Here is a 13,728-nt window from a genome sequence, read left to right on the forward strand (position 1 = left end):
CAATCTCACTAGGTACGAGTTTAGATAAAAGATTCATTTTATCCTGATGCACTGCAGACAATTAGGTTTGACAGCAATGCCCACAGCTTTGTTAGTACAGTAAAGACAAAAGTTACCACTACACATAACTCCCATCTCTTCCTCAGACAATGTGGCATGAATTCAATAACACACTCAATTTTCTTTGATTCTTCTAGTACCATTCCTGCTACTTAATCTAATTTGGAAGTTGTGACTTTCTAGAGGTTTAATAGAGATATGTCTTCAGGGAATCAATGTTCTCTGAGAAATGGGATGGGGGGGGACATTAATAAATTTGTCTGGTAGAGCAGGATAGGAGGCATTATAGTAGCAGGCTGATCAACTAAATAACATGCTTATTAAAAACAATCTGTAGGAACGCACTATCATTCCTGTTCCTATTTATCTTCTGGTCAACCCAATTGAGATTGTGCATTAAAGCACAAGCAGCATTATTACATTTGCTTTATTAAATTCTATAAACAGCACTGTAAAGTCAGAGTCAAGATATTTATAAGATAATGGCAAACCGCAGAGGCATCGAGAATTGCCTTAACACTAACATTTCTAGACTACAATGTTTTTTTCTTAACTGCCATTCTCACAATAGCAAGTGTTTCACAAAAATCTTCCCCTAGATCTTTATTTTATGCTTACCCTAATTTGAAATAGACCAAAACAAAAACAGAAAAAAACTCCAGCTCCTAGTTCCCTTCTGGGAACAGAGGAAAATTATGAAAGAATTACACAACTCACAGCACTCATTAGGACATCTGAAATGGAATAATTTTAAATAAAGAGTAGGTTGGCTGCAAGGCCTTCCCGTACTACGGTTGATATTAGAAGCGCATCTCATTATATCAAATTAGTATCCAAAAATTCTGCCCAACACATAATTTAAAACATAAAACATACTGGCTGTCAAAGGTAACGATACCTTATGCCTGCCTGCAGGCATTCATTAGTTTCAATAGGACAGACAGAGAGAATTGAGTACCAGCTACTTTTTGAATGGCTACATTTAACAGACAAGGAAAGGTATGCAGCATTAGGAGGAATCAAGGATTTCTTTGAGAGATGGCATGAGTCCAAACACAGGAGCAGAAGCCAGGAATTCTAAACCCAACATTTATTCCCTCTGTGGCTTCACATAAATCATATAGCCTTTGTTAGCCTCAGTTTCCCAGCCATGATATTTGGATAGTGAGACAGCTTACCCTTTAAGGATGCTGTGAAAACAATCAGTGCTTAGAAACTGAGGATTATATTCAGTATGCCAGTTGGTATTCCTATTTACAAGGCATATTCTCCAAGTCAACATGAACTGAAATAGAAGCAAGATTAGCATAAAAAGTCAAGCAACACTTCTTTGGAAGCATCCCCTTATGAAAAAAAGGGCAAAGAAAGGGGTGTAGAAACAGTGAGGTGTAGAGGTCAAATGATGAGAAGGGAAAAGCAAGGTGAAAGACAAAAGTTAAAAAAATTATTTTTGTCTATTGCAAAAAGAAAAAGTTTAACAGTAAAAACAAAGGGCTTTTCTGTTCTATTTTGTTAGGAAAGGAAACATGATGCCTCATAATGCAGAGAATAAAACTTCTGGGACCAAATTCTGCCCTACTTACACCCAGACAACACTGTAAAAACTGCACAAAGACCTTTTTCTCTCCTCTAAATTGCCTCTCCAAAGACGGGTGCCTTGCATCTCCTTTAGCCATCTATGCAAAGTAGAAGGGTGTACAGACTTCCAAAGTAAGGTAATATATCTCTGTGTCAGTGGAAGGGCAACAGGTACAAATCAGTATTTATGTTTATTCATAGTAACCTACACAAATGCTGGCAATAAGGTAAACGCTTGGAATAGATGGCGCATCAATATATGCTGCAGCTGAAGTAGCCAGCTACTTCTACAAACTAGCACATTTTTTAACTCTACTAAAATATGAATAAATGCAATTTTACTTTTTATAGAGGTTTCTACTTTTTTCTAACACTAGACAAACATACCATCAAAACATTACTCAATTTCTAAAACTTTATACATTTAATTTTCTATTCTGCTATGAACTCTGGAACCACCAGTTGCCTTATTACATTGGTAATAACTTGGTGTGGTTTTTACTTTTTTTAAATAATGAATTTTCTATTTCTTAAAAAAAAAGTGGTGTTTTTTTTTTTTTTTCACTTTGCCATCAGATCAAATAAACCCTGGGTTTATTAAAGAAGGGAATGCTTGTGCTACCTGAATGAGGATTGTGCTGGATGTGTAGGTATAATAGTAGCATACAGGATTATTTTCTACACCTAGGGTAAGGAATTGCAGCCATTTATCTGGATGTAGATACTGTAATCATAAAATATGCCCTTGCAAGCCTGCATTACTAAAATAGAGGCAAACTTTAGGTCAAGCCAGAGAGTAAAACACAAAACTCATCAGCCTGCCTGTATAATGGAAACTTTCAAGTCACTACTAGTCTGTAATCTGTACTGGATGCATAATAGCACCCAGACTTGATGCAATGTCATTTAGTTTGATCTAGAAGGGTTCAGACTCCCCAGCATGAGAGAAGACCTCTCTCCTACCAGCATTGCCAGGGGCTACCACCCTCAGGGTCTCACAGGCTATGAATACGGACACTGGTTTCTTCACAGACAATATTCCCAGTTCCTTGACTCCCAGTCCAAGGCAAGCCAGCCACAGCATCTACACATCTCAGCTGCCCAGTACAGCCTAGATTAAGCTCAAGAAAGTCTTTTTAAAGCACCTGAATGATCTTTTGATGTTGAAACAAATTAATAATGAAAACCCACCACCTGAAGGATCAACATGCTTGGATAAAACTAGGGAGATTGGGAAGAGATATATGAGTATTTCTAAAATGGTGAATGGTTTTGGTACATAGAATTTCAACTACAGTCATCAGTTATTTCCAGAAAAACTCAGGCAATGTGAAAGGAAGCAAAGCACCCTCACAATCAGATTCAAAGAGAGGCAGTAAGTGCTTTGTGTCCTCTGCAAATCAATGGAACTTGCATAATTTTTAAATTTTGAGATTTCCCTTCCAAACATTCTCCCTCTTTTATATCATTAAGATTACCAACACAGTTCACAGAATCATAAAATTGTTTTGGTTGGCTGAGGCATTGAAGATGACCTATTTCCCACGCCCTTCCATGGACAGGGACATCTCCTACTAGACCAGGTTGCCCAAAGCCCCATCCAACCTGGCCTTGAATACTTGTGGGGCATCCACAACTTTTCTGGGCAACCTTTTCCAGTGTCTCACCACTGTCACAATAAAGAATTTCTTCCTAATAGGTAACTTATATTTCCCCTCTTTCAGTTTGTACCCATTACTCCCTGTCCTGTCACAACAAGGACAGATGCAGAGTCCCTCTGGCTTCCCTGTCGGCCCCTTCAGATACTGGAAGGTTTCCATGAGGTCTCCACAAAACCATCTCTTCTCCAGACTGAACAGCCCTAACTTGCTCAGCCTTTGGAGGGGAGGTGCTCCAGTCCTCTTGTCAACTTTGTGGCCTCCTCTGCCCTTGCTCCCATAGGTCAGTATCTATTCTCTGCTCAGGCCCTCAGATGATGCCATGATTGACAGCTCAACCAGGGCTCGGGGAGGGCCTGGGGGTGGAGCAGGGCGCTGCCTCACCTTTAGCAAAGTTTGGCCCGCCCCTCCCACCAGACAGAGACACTGGGATTCCAAGGTGTTTCAAGACACATAACATCCAATTTCTGACAAGCAGTACACTCAGCTTTTAGCAACCAAACAATATTTAGCAAACAGCATTGCAGAATTACTTAAAAACTACTCATTCAATTTCACTTTCTTCAAATGCCATAAAACACCAATACTTCTTTAATACCTCTACTGACTTCTTCCTGTCATACCACCAGAACTGCTATTTACAGTGACCAGAACCGCAAGCAAGGTTTCAGCAGAAGCCACACACATTTCCAGTAACTAAATCTATCCAAGATTAAGCTGAAAAAGGTCCTTGTGTGCCCTCCATACACCTTTAAAAATCCAGTATGAATATTCAACTAGTTGACTATTATGTAATTTAATTACACATTATAGAAAATTGCAACTATAGCACCTATTTCATCGATGCCTATGGATACCAGCTCTCATGTTAACAAACTCACTGTTCAACTTCTTAGTAACTTGTTCACAGGCATTTATTTTTTGTCTGTGCTTCAAATATGCAGTTAACACCAAATACATGTAACATTTCTGAACTACAACCATTCCCGATACCATAAAATATCATACAAAGTGTAAAGAAAAACATACTTTTAGAGCGAGTTAAATACTTTTATACAAGATTTTTTAGAACATTAAAGAATAAAAGCTAGTTTCAATCTTAAGTATAGTACTGGCACTCAAAAAGGCAAAACCAAAATGGCTGCATCTAGGTTCAAGTCTGCTTTCAATGCAGTATCATAGCACTGTGCCAAGATACAAGTAACAAACTGTAGGATCCTACCTCTTACAAATGCAGATTCATGCAAAAGAAATGGATCTGGATTCACAGAAAAGGCACACTAACTGCATGGTGGTACAGCTCAGAGAGTGGCGGCAAGTCACAGATGTGGGTTTCAGGCATCTCATGATAAAGGCTTTTGGCTTTCTTTTCCCTGGTGAATGACTGTGGCCATCTGACCTCATGTGTGAAGAGGTGAACCTCCTTTCTCTTGGCCCCGGCTATGAATGCAGGTGTGCCAAGTGGCAGAGCTCCACACTGAACTCCTGGTTATCAGCATGTTTAGTAAGGGCACTGACAGCATGCTTACAAGAATTTTAAGTGCTAGAACATCTACTTTATGGCCTCAAAGTGCCTAAGCTGGATGCTAAACAGCTAAGGTCTATGAAAACAGCCTTAATGCCTCTGGGCACACATTTTGGTACCTAGGAAAACTGGTGCTTAAAACAGAGTGACCTACATGCTGTCAGACACTTCCATATTCAGTCTGTTTCAGTGAGACATGCATGAAGGAAGGTGACTAAATTCTACCCAAGTCTGATTCAAACATCCAAGCCTTCTTTTAAATCTGTTTCTAAGCTCTCTGGGATACAGTTTATATTTTATATCCTTTTATATAGCACCCAGTATGTTGAGACTGGTATGACTGCAGAAGGAGCTCTCAAAGTGCACAGAATTTTCACCCACCTTTGTCGAATTAAAACTACATTTCAAAAAGCTAAGCAAGACAAGAAACTTAAGACCAAACCCACATTTTCCCATCCATTAAAAGAAACATTTGGTAGAAGATCCCACAGTTTATATAATGTATCAGCGCTGTGTAAGTCATAACAAAAGCACCACCACCACAGAGCTGTACTGCTGTACAGCAGTGTAAAAGCAGAAGTGGAAAAATCATGATATAATAGTATCAAAGATCAACTTACCCCTATCAGTTCAGTATTTATTAAATTATGTTTTAGTGTTCACCCTTCATTTTAATTTGCTTCAATAAACCATTTGTTTAAATGTTTACTCAAAAAAGGAAGTCCAAATAACATGCCTGGTTATGAATGTGTATGATGATTACTAACTTATGCAACAGAGTAGGGAGGGCTAAGTAGGGAAGAGGGATGTTTCTCACAACTCCTTATAAAGGAATTTTATCAAATGCTTAATTTCACTCATGGTGCTCAAGTTCTTCATAGTGGATTTGTACAAAACCCTTAGTATCAGCACTACAGCACACCTTCACCAGGAACAGGAAGCATACACAAAGTGATGTTGGATGAGATCCAGAGGGATACAAGGATGTAATGGTTAAAAAGCAGGGCACAAACAGATATCAGACTCCTGAATAATAATTCCCAAACGGCTCACTTAGTCAGATCACCCTCTTTTGACCAGAAAGTTCTCTAGATGCCTGCAACTAATCTACACAAAAGCCTTGAGCTAAGCATCTGATTCAATCTCTGTCTACTGGGGCCCAGAAATTTGATTGCTACTAATCCAAACCAAAAAACCAGGCAGCTCGCATAAGGTGCAGCAGTAGCTACTTGTATCTTCAAACACAGAATACACTTTTCTTTATGTAGCAACCAATGAATCACAGCATCAGGGTGGAGGGCATCTGGGTCCAGTTTTGATACTATTTTGGGCTCTGCTTTTGATTGAGTTCTACGTTAAATCAGTTACTAGATAAAAATGTGAAATCCCAGAACAAGGAATGGACACTCTTCTCTCCCAATATTACATACTAATCATTAGAGAGCAGTTATCACTGCAGCTGCTGCCTGTGATTTAAATGACAAACAAACAACAAAACTAAACAAAACCCCAAGACACTTAAGCAGACATCTTCAGCAGCTGGGCTCTAAAAGTGGTTCCAAACATACAGATTTCTGTTTTCATGACACTAATCAGATGTCTCTGGGCCCACCACACACACGCTGGATTCAATTCTTTACATTTTCTGTAGGTTAACAGGAAACAAAATCCCAGAGAGGAGGCAAGAGTGGTTTGCTGTACAAGACATACATACTACATGTGTCAAATGTGCTGCTGGTGAGCTGGACCTGTTACTGTAGGTCATTAACCATTGTATCTTGGAAGACCCCTACACCACTTGAGAGCAGGGTTCTTCCAAGTGCTGGCAACCTTTAAGCTCACCTGAACAGAGCTGTCAGGCAGAGAGATACCCAAGAATAAAAGGTCAAAAGATGCCAACATCACCACAACACTGTAGAAAGAAACTGATGCACAGAAAATTCCACCTGAACAGGAGGAAGAATTTTCTTATTGTATAGGTGACTCAGCACCGGATCAAGCTGCCCAGAGAGGTTGTGGAGTCTCTCTCACTGGGGATACTGAAAAACTGCTTGCACACAATCCTGCGCCATAAGCTCTACAATGATCCTGCCTGAGCAGGGAGGTTGGACCAGATAACCCCATTGTGGTCCCTTCCAACCTGACCCAGTCTATGATTTCAATTACCACTGCTTCCCTGTAAAACCTTAGCTAAAAGACACTCTACCTTTCTCCACCCAAAACTCCCACTCACAGTGTTTGTTTGGTTTTTTGCCACACACACATTAGGAATACATCACCCCCAAACATCTTAAAACATATTTTGCATTGTGTTGCCTTAATTGAAAAAATGTCTTTTAACAAAATAAAAAAGGCTACAGATCCTTTCAGTTTACCACACATCAATCATTGCCTGTGTAGAAGCAGATCACATACTCTTTCTCACCGAAGATACAGCAGGTTTAAATAGAGCCATTCCAGTTCTTTCATTGGTGGTATAAATCTTCAAATCTCAGTGGAAGAGCCTAGTATATTCCTATTGTTAGTGAATCATTGACAGAACAGACTCAACAGTTAAGAAGATTCTAATGTGACAATTTATATAAGCAGAGTAATTAAAGTATATTAGAAATCCAGATAATCTCTCCCAATCAAGCCAATGAAGGGCAGCCCATGGGCATTCAAATTACACATTGCAATTTAGCTCAGGGTCACCTTCCCAAGTTAAATAATACCAACAGAAAATGCCTTCAACAAAATGATCCTTACTCATAACTAAACCTATTCCAGAAACTACGTAAAGCCCTTTGAAGATATACACATTTTAAGAAGTTAACTGCTTTAAACCACTACTTTTTTCCTTCTGCTGACTGGAAGACTAGGGCCAAATTTAATTGCTTGGACATTACTTGAAATATTCACTAAAACATAGGGAAGAGAGGAGAAAATGTTTCAGACCCCTTTACATGTTATAGTGAAGTAATATTTTCTCATATTACCTGAGAGGGCATTAAAACAGATGATGCAAGATGTAGTAATTAATGAATTGCTCTACCAAAAGATAAGGAATCTAGTGTTTATGATTTTTTTAATATTCTCATAAGCAGTTTTTTTACTGCTTTTAACTTTTTTTGTTTCATGCATCCTCTGCAAATCAGTCTATGGATTACACAATTAAAAGAAATTGATTACATTTTGACATAAAATTAAATCAAAACCAGTATATATAATTTTCCAACTTTAAGGTTACAAAAACAAAACAAACAAAAAACTCCCCCATTAAACATAACCATTGCAACTGATCCCATAATACACAACAAATGGCAAACATACGCTATTTAAATTTTAAGTCCAAGTTCCTAAATTTTTTAATACACAACTGCTACTTCTTTACAGAAATACAATTCAAGAAATGGGGCTCTGTCTGAAAGTAATACAGAGGAATTTGCTATATTTATGTTCTTCACTGAATTATTTATATTTGGATGTAACAGAGCAAACAGTATGTACCACAGAAAAAAACTGAACTGGAAGTCTCAGGCTTCTAAGACAGTCATTTTTTCCACAGCAATAGGAAAACAATAATGTGCTATGATATATAACCAGCAAAGTTCTCACTGATTAAATGATCTTCCCAATCAAGGAATCACTAAAACTGGCAAAAGCAGCCATGACCTAATCCTCTTCAAAATTTTCAAACCAAGCATTCAGAGTAAGGGATGTTAGTTTGTCAAACTGAAATATTTCTGAACACAGAAAATCCCTTGAAACTTCAAATATTCTTTGGGAATTCACCTTCTGGACTTTTAGAAGGAAACTGCACATTGGTGTGACAAAGACTCAAAATCTAGGTGTCATTCATATAGACTCCTTGACTTTTTTCCTACTGGATGGCAGAAGTTGCACAAAGGCCAAAGTGGTACTAGCCCGAATATTCTTGCCCTTCACTGAGCAACAGTGAAAGTTCCCAAGATATCACCTACAGACTTGGCAGAGACAAGAGAATAAAAGAAGACAGTATTTTTAAACTCATGAACTTGCAGGAAGAAATGTGGCTATTCTTCAAAGAGGAAAATGGACAGACAGCAAATTCAGTAGAATTTAACTAAGAAAGAAAAAAAATGTAAAACACACAAATGAAGTGTCAAGCCGAGACTGTTCTCCCTACTGTATTATACCACTTCTTTTACCCCATTCTTCCTGCAGTGACCTTTACCTCATGCACTTACAACAGAAGAGACTTGGATCCTCAGTGAGACTTGCAATGATGCAGGCCAAAGAGATGACGTAATCATGAGATCCAAATGAATATAAACACTTAGAAGAACTTTCCACTGATTGCTTGATGAAAGTCTTACAAACATGGAGAAATGGGTCAGCAGTCTACCTGAAGCAACTCCTACTAAATTACAAGAAACAGCAAGGATTTGGAAAAGAACTACCATAATATAATCAGGGACAAACTAAAGGAAATCAAACTTGGAATTCTTTTCTATTGACTGGATTCTCTTTACTTTAAAGATACGAAGTACAAGTGTCACCAAAATTCTGATTTTATAATGTGTCATAATAAAGATGAGGGGCAAGAAGTTCCAATGATTTTTCTATGCATTTAACATCAGATTTTAGAGGAAAGCTATTCATTAATGCATTAATGACAGAAAATGTCAACAAATCTTATGTTGCTCCTTCAATCCACTGATTCATATATAATTTGTGGATGGGGAACACTAGGAAATGTTTTTCTTAGTTACTCCAAAATGTTGTTGTGTATTTCTTTTAGAACACATATATTTTCCAAAATATTCACTATTTTGTAAACAATTAAACAGTATAATAACTTCATAGTTAACCACTAATTCATTCATCAATAAATTGTCTTACCCATTTTTGAATAGCTAGGCTTGATGATTATTCCCTCTATATGCCTAAGTGAAGAAATGTCTGAGGCAACAGTTGCAAGACCACACTAATAAATAAATAAATTTTAAAAATTAGAAAAATTATCTGCCCATCAAGGGACTCATCTCCTGATATAAAGGATTCTAATCTTCACTGGGACTGAAAGTGTTAATGCTGTGAATAAAATATTTTCAACTGCAAGTGAATCATGTGAAGATTATCAATATAGCAGCAATGTACAGAGGTGCTCCAGCAAGGTTACAGAGTTTAATATAATCCTCTCTATAGCAAAGCACAGTAATAGAGAACCCTGCGTTCACTGTGACAGCATGTTGTGTGTGCTCAGTAATACTTTTAAAATACATGGGGAGAACAAGAAATCCCCAACATCCTTACCATTCTCAAAGACAAAGTAAAGATATTAACAAAAACAGACACACAGCTCTAAAACACAAAGGTACAGAAAAGCCAAACATTCAAAGCTGTAGAATATTACTTAGCACTTTTTCCTTAACCGTTCTCAGCGGGTTTAACTGCATCACTGAAAAGACAAGTTGTTATGACCGTAATTTAAATGCAAGCAACAGAGCCTGAGCTTGCTTTGTCTAGATCTGCTGTGGGGGAATATTACATCTGCCACAGCCACCCTAGCAAATTTGTGTTAGAGAGCTGTTTTCTTTTCCTAATCACATTTAGAAAAGATAAGGTTGCAAGAGCAGCAAAGACAACGCACCTTGTGTTAATTCAGTGCAACTAGTTCACATTTCAGTTTGTGGAATACTGTTGGGAAAAACAGACACCTGATTTGAGCCCAACTGCAATTTTCCTTCATTACCTTCACTGGTGCTCAGCCATGCTAGCTTCTCCCCATACTATACAGGCATATGCTAAGACTGCAGTTTCCTTTGTGTCTGCAATGCAAAATACAAACTGGAAGGCACAAGCACACAAAGTGACCCTTTGCTGTACCAAAATCTGAAGTCCTAGGAGAGAGTGTCCAGGTAGTCATTTTAACATAAGGGCTTAGCCATTCACAGATCTCAGCCAAGTAGTCTCTCCTAGATTCCGCGCTATTCAAGGCCCTGGGAGTCATCTTGTTGCTTTGAACAGGCGCCTGCTCAGTTCTTTTGAAGAAACAACAGAAAAAGGAGAGATAAAAAGACATTTCGTTTCCCTAAGCAGACTTTCAGTATAAGTCAGACACAGAATTTTTTAATCCACTGAAAGAGCAAAGAACAATAAAGAAAAAAAATGTAACAAGCTGCACTGAAATTGATACCATTCTAGGCTGTTGTATTCCCCTTTTTTAGTTCATATATGCAAAAATCCCCACCTAAACAAAATTTAGTATCTATAAATCATCGCCATATCACAGAACTTAAAATAGCTGCTATTCAATTTTTAAAAGTCTTATTTTGAATAGAAATCTTTTGCAACGTTACAATCAGCTTTATTAAGAAAAAAATTCTCCAATAAATTCTCTGTCACCTCACAAAATTAGAGTTCAAAAGAAATACTCATTCACCACTGATGGGAAGGAGAAGGCTTACAGAAATCATTGGAAGTTCTAAGATCTCCCCTGACCATGAGACACTTCAGCCTTTGGTTTTGAAGATTTTGTTAATTTCTTTGTTTAAAAAAACACTAGTAATCTTTTATCTAAAATATTTCTTAGAGAACTGAGAAACTGTCATTACACTTCTGTAACTTTAAGTTACCATGGACCAAAGTTCTTTTTTTTTTGTTGTTTTTTAAACAGGATATTTTGTTTCCAAGCTATTTTATACTTGAAAGAACTGGGAGCCCAGATCACTTCAGGTTATATTTATTAAAGTTCAGACTTTATTAGGAACATAAATTCTAATATCTGCCACATAGGGAACAGAAACTGTTAACTGTTATGTGTTTATATGAAAATAACACATCACTGCTGGTACCATGATTCTTCCTTCTTGCCATCAGAGCAGAACAGTTACAATGAAAGACTCAAGGGTCACAGCTAATATGTTTAGCACCATTTGTTCCCTGTTAAAAAGTATCTTCCTTCAAAATAACCAAAAGAAAGACCCACTCAACCCCATCAAGACCTTCTGAGTGAACTCCTTGCTTGCAGAAGCTGACTGCCCACAACCACGTCCAGATGGCTTTTGAATAGTTCCTAGTATGGAGACTCCACAATATCCCTAGACAACCTGTACCAGCACTCAGTCACCCTCACTATGAAAATAAAAGTGTTGGCTGTGTTCAGAGGGACTCACCTGTGCCTCTGGTCTTGTCACTGAGCACCAGTAATAGCCTGGCTCCATCCTCTTCACACCCTCCCCTCAGTTCTATTTATTGATAAAATCCCCCTTCACCAGTCCAGGCTCTCTCAGCCTTTTCTCACAAAAGAGATGCTCCAGTCCCAAAATCCTCTCTGCAGCCCTTCACTGGACCCTATCCAATATGTCCATCTCTCTCTTGTATTGAGCAGCCCAGAAGCAGACACAGCTTTCCCAGCTGTGGCCTCACCATGAGCAGAGGGGAAGAGTTCCCCCCTGAAGCAGCTGGTAATGCTCTGCCTGCTGCAGCACAGGATGCCACCAGGATTCTTGGTAGCAAGGGCGCATTTCTTGCTGAAATCCCCAATGAAGGCATATGGAAACCTTCCACATCACCATAAAATGACTCATACATGAATATAATTTATAGTGAGAATCAGAATGCCAGATTATCTGAGAAACTGAAATGCTGAAGTGTGGAGCAAGTGCTTTTATGAGCAATGTTACTTAATAAACAGACAAACTGCAGATTGCAAATAGGTATCTTTCATAAAACTCTTCCATTTAAGCAGTACTTCTAAAGTTCATCACATTTTAGACATTGTGTTAAACAGGATTTCCATTTGAATTTTGTCACTTGTTGGTTTTCTTTTGTGCATTTTTTACTAAAAGCTAAAGTCACAGACAAAACCCTTTTTGGAAGGGACCCCCAGAGGTACAACCCTTGGCTCAAAGCAATGCCAATCTTCAATAAACTAAGTAGGGAAAATCTACAACCTGTCATAGAAATTTGTTCCAATGCCTGTAAAAATGTTATCCTTATTTCTAATAAAAACTTCTTTCCTCACAATCTCAGTCCATTGATTCCTACAACCTTTGTGACGAATCTGATTCCATCTTACCTACTACTCTCCTTTCCTAAGGATGAAAAACTCATCTTTCTCTGTCTCTCCTTGTAAGAGCATTTGCTCCTGCCCCCTAATGATCTTGTTCATCCTCTGCTCAACTTAAATTGGTACGTCAATGCTTTTCTTTTACTGAGAACCCAATATGCTGCTTACTTATACAACATAATTTATTTGAACTGTATTCCTGAAGAACACCAGGAGGGCAATGAAATGTAGCTGTCTACAGCTACACAACAGCCCAGACTCAGATACAACATATTTTCTGAATTTTTTCAAGCTAAGTCTTTTTTACCAATTCCTTACTGTCTTTTTTTATCAGAAAAAAAAAATGTTATGAGAAACAATAGCTATAGAGTGTGACTGGAATGCCAAGAAATGGTGCTGAAAGGCCAGCACTGAAATCCAGTTTTAGGTAATTTCCAAAATCCTGCCTTTAGCTCTTCTGTGGGACTCTTAGCTGACAGAGAATTAGAATGACGGGACAGGTTCACCTCTTCTCTAAACTCTTGTTTACACTTTTAAAAGTAATTTGTTACACAGTACAGATGGCTGAAATAACAATTAAAGCTTAAAGGTTGACCCTAAACAGATAATTTCATACAATTCAGACCCCACTAGTTAATCAGACTCCCAGTGCTGATGGATTCCCGACACTGGGGAAGAGACATCCACACGCTGTACTAAATTGGATCTTTCTTTCAGCTCACAGTGTTTCATTAAAATATATCAAAAGAATACAGATAATTTAGAAAATCTTAGAAATGTGATGGCAAAATTTGGCTATGCAAAGATCATTAAAATTCTTTTTAGCAATGCTATTAAAAATTAAAAAAAAAATAAAATCCAAAGTTCAACAA

The 13,728-nt window shown here is 38.0% G+C and overlaps 1 protein-coding gene across 2 annotated transcripts in view; it reads right to left on the reverse strand.

Moving 5' to 3' along the window:
• MMS22L (MMS22 like, DNA repair protein) overlaps nt 1–13,728 on the reverse strand; it is an 88,651-nt gene that overhangs the window by 25,540 nt on the left and 49,383 nt on the right. The gene's annotated exons all lie outside the window — the stretch shown is intronic.

The sequence above is a fragment of the Camarhynchus parvulus genome, chromosome 3, assembly GCF_901933205.1.
Source record: "Camarhynchus parvulus chromosome 3, STF_HiC, whole genome shotgun sequence".
Classification (NCBI taxonomy): domain Eukaryota; kingdom Metazoa; phylum Chordata; class Aves; order Passeriformes; family Thraupidae; genus Camarhynchus; species Camarhynchus parvulus.